Raw genomic sequence first — 4,453 nt, forward strand, 5'->3', positions numbered from 1 at the left:
ATCTAGGACCATAGTACTATTACCAATTTACTACAGATTGCTGAAAGATTTTTTATTGAGTCCTGCTTGGCATGACATGATTTAACCTTAAAAGTGAAGAATAGGCATCCCATAAAAGCCATTCTAGCCTTATGCAATTTCACTGAGCTACTGCTGTGGCAATATGAAATCGGCCTTTATTAGTGATATATTGCCACAGCAATGGTTAGATGATGTCCTAAGGTCTCATAACTCACTAGTGCACAAGTAGTGAAGAATTATTCTGTGTCCATGTGCTTGCGACTAACGCTGTTAGGACTGAGCCTGAGAGAAGACAAGTCAAACACCTAGTCCCGTGATGGCAAACCTATGGCATGTGTGCCACAAGTGGCACGCAGAGCCATTTGTGCCAGCACGCGAGCTGCAGGCAAACTTACTCACTGTGCATGAGTGCACCTCAGCTGATTTTTTGGCTGGTTTGAGGTCTTTTTTGGCCTTCCAGAGGCTTGGAAAAAGCCTCTACGAGGCTTTTTTGGCCTTCCAGAGGCTTTTCAGGACGAATAGGCCCGTTTTGTCACTTCCTGTAATACCAGAAGTGATGAAACAGGCATATTATTTGGCCTGAAAAGCCTTGCAGAGGCTTTTACCAAGCCTCTGGGAGGCCAAAAAGGCCTCAAACCAGCAAAAAATCAGCTGTGAGGTGCAGTGCAGGTAAGGGGGTGGCAGGGGGGATTGCACACTCATGTACAGGGGTGGGGGGGCATGCATTGCATTGTGGGTGTTGGCACACGAGTGCGCGTACACTAACACACATGCAATTTTTGGCATAGGAGCTCCAAAAGGTTAGTCCTGGTCAGTCCTGGCTTTGATAAAATATACAAAGTTGTGCCTTCATATTTAATTTTATTTTAAATTTAGATGAGCAAATTAAAATGTGTTCAGCAGGCACTCATAAGTTTAGCATCCCAGGAAATGTTTTTTTTCCCAGGAATCATTCAGTAGAGAAGAGAGAGCCAGTTTGGTGTAGTAGCTAAGGTTCTGGCCTAAAAAAACCAGGAGACTGTGAGTTCTGGGATGACTGGGTGACCTTGGGCCAGTCACTCTCTCTCAGCCCAACCCACCTCACAGAGTTGTGGAAAAAAATAGGAGGGTTATTCAGGGGTGGGATTCAAAGTTTTTAACAACCGGTTCTGTGGGTGTGGCTTAGATGGTGGACGTGACTTGGTGGTCATGTTATTGGCTGGATGTGGCCAACTCAATATCACTCACATCGAGGCACGCATCTCCTCGCCTGGCCTCTCATGACTGGGGATGCTGCAACAGTCGTGTGAAAAAAGGTCATAAGTCGCTTTTTTCAGTGCCACTGTTACTTTGAACGGTCACTCCACACAAGCAAAGTACCAGCAAAGGAGGGGAAAAACCCTTCAGAGAAGTTCCTGAGACAGGAAGTCTAGTCCTGCCAAGAATGTAATAAGGGTTAACGGAGAGGCAGTTTCTGTAAGCAACACCAGAATGTTTCCTTCCTACCTTCCTTACAGGATTAGGCCAGTAATTTCTTCTAACAACTGGTTCTCCGAACTGCTTAGAATGTTAACAACTGGTTCCAGTGAATAGGTGCGAACTGGTAGAATCCCACCCCTGGGGTTATTAGATATGTTTGAGTTACTTATAAAGTAATAAAGGTTGAAAATATTTTTTAAAAATCAAATAAATATAGTTTAGTTGGCAGAAAATCCAGAGATGGTCCTCTGATGAAGATACGGAGAATGGTTACTAGGGGTGGGCTTCAAAAACTTTAGCAACGGGTTCTCTGCCTGCTTGCTGTGTGGGCGTGGCCATTGTGGGTGTGGCCTAGTCTGTCTCCTGCACCGTGGGGGGTTGTTTTTGCTCTCCCCGGGCTCCAGAGGCTTTCCTTGAGCCTCCAGGAGGGCAAAAAACGGCCTCCCCAGGCTCCAGAGGCTCTCTGGAAGCCAGAAACAGGCCCATTTCCAGGAAGCTCGTTTTTCACCCTCCCCGAGCCTTCTCGTGGGCCCTGCACTTACTTACATCCAAAACAGGTTGTGTGGGGACTCCTGGGAGGGGAGGGGTGGGCGGGGCCAGCCAGAAGTGGGATTTGGAGTTTCTCCAAACTGCACAGAATTTTAGCTAGGGGCTCTCCTGAACCCCTGCGAACCCCCAGCAGCCCACCCCTGACGGTTATCATATATAAAGATATGCAATCCTTATGATATTTATTGCTCTTGGAGGCTTTGAAGGGATTTAAAAGTGGGACAGGACTTTTTAAATAGATGTGAGAAACAGACTAGGGCCAGTATGAGGATATACTGTAAGTATTAATCCCTTGATCATTGTTGGGATCTGCTTTTTCTCCCCATAACCTCTTATCCTATCACACAGGAGCTCATATCTGAGTTAAGATTTTTGTATACAATACTGCATACGTGTGCATGTTTGCTTATGAATATGTAGGGTGAGGAGGTGGTAGAACCAGCTGTGCTTAATATGTTGCATTTGTAATACCGGAATTATCCAAACAGAAGCAAATTATTTTGAACAGCTCATCCCCATTCCTTGATTAGCTTGAATGATGAAGTTGTCTTGGATCTCTGAAGTATATGCTATAATGCAAGGTTTTAGCCTTTGAGAGGCTCCAAGGCTAGAGCAAGGAAGGCACAACTTCCTGTCTAATGAATGACACACTCATACAATACAATCTTACAGGTTCTTTGTTATTGCAAGATCAAGGCTGGCTAAATAATGCAGGAAAAAAGGCTAAGAGAGTAAAAAATGCCCTATATTTCTTGCCTATGATTCTCCACGGCTTTGTCTATGGGGATATGCTTTTGTATATCTATATACTCTCGTGGCTCTTTGTAAATTGGAAGGCATAAGGTAAGAATTATTGAACGAAAGTAGCTCAAGTGAGCTAATTTACAGAAATCCAGCACCCATGACTCACTTAGGAACGAAGTTTGGGAAAGCTGTCACTTCAGTGCCGCCACCACGCCTTCCGACTACACTTCCCAGAAACCCATAGCTGTATGCTGCATGGGAGGGCGGGAACACTGTATCTTCACCTTCTTTCCCACCTCCCTCTCTCCCCTGCATCCAATCAGCTGGCGGATGGGCAAATGGCAGTTGGCTGCCTTGGAACCAAGGTTGACAATTGAAATAAGAGTGTTGGAGATGAAGGAAGGTGGTGAAATAAGGACGAGAGAAAGACTCAGAAGTTCTGGGGAGTGCCAGAGATTGATGGGTGAGCCCTTTCTCTTTGAAGAGGGGGGACCCTTGTGGACATGCTGAGGTACAGTTTTCCTCACGGTCTGCAGCTTCCATTGTCCTCTCCCTTCCACAAGCAGGCAGTTTCATTGGTCAGCTGAATAGGGTTGGTTTCTGAACTCCCTGCCAGATTCCCACAAGCAACATCGATGGGGAATCAAACAGGAAGTTGGAAGTCACGCCTGCTCCCCGTCCTTTTTTTTTGCCCACCCAAGATCATTCTGTTTCTCCCTTTCAGTGAGGAAATAGGTATCTCCAAAAGAATCATCCACAAGGGATCATGAGCTGTTTAATATGAAGTAAGACTGACCTCTAGTGAAAATACCCAGCACTTCAACTCATTTGTTTTCCTTCTTCCTCTGATAACTTGTTTTTCTTTTCTTTTAAAGTTCCTTTGCTTTGAGTCCTTGTATTTCATACGGAGGACTCCTCGCAATGAAGGAAGAAGCCATTCACAGAGATCAGCTTTTGTAAATCAACTTCCATTTCAGATGGTGCACAAAGTATGATCATCGGTTAACATGAAAAAAGTAGCAACTGTTGGATCTTTTCACGACACATATTTTCTGTGGATTGTGCCAAAAGGATGATTATGACAAGCAACATTTTAGAAAGGGAGTCCAGGACTGGTTAGAAATAAAAGAAGCTGCTTTTGATCCCTAATCCATTTAGCAAAACATCACTGCAGGGCCAAGAACCTGAACCTGGGATCAATTCTTGCTTTTGCAACAGAGACAAAGACTGACCCTTTCTGACCCTTCCCTAAATAACTTGATTAAAGGACTCAGGTTTCTGTGAGAGAAACATGAGTTGTAGCTTCTATTTGGCTAACACCCAAAATGCCACTATAAATATGCAGAAGCACGTGACCATACACTTGCTACAAACAGGAACAAAATTCCCTGCTGATCAGATCATACGCCATATTGTGATGTCATGACATGATCATATTTATCTCACTGTAGGCCTCCTATTGTGACATCACACACTGGAGGTCAGGCGGTTAATCTTCACACGTCACAGAAGTGCATCGGAAAAGACAGAATGGAGGCTATTTTGAGGCGTGTGGAAAGCAGGGTGCTTTTTTGTGCATGTCCCTTTTTGGTATTGAGATTTTGAGAGCACAATCAGTTAGAAGAAGAAACCAACAGAATTCTTTCAACATACGTCCAATTATCCCATTGTCCTTTCAGTC

This window comes from Pseudonaja textilis, chromosome 2 (genome assembly GCF_049901715.1).
Source record: "Pseudonaja textilis isolate UNSWEBS1 chromosome 2, rPseTex1.2, whole genome shotgun sequence".
Taxonomy (NCBI): Eukaryota; Metazoa; Chordata; class Lepidosauria; order Squamata; family Elapidae; genus Pseudonaja; species Pseudonaja textilis.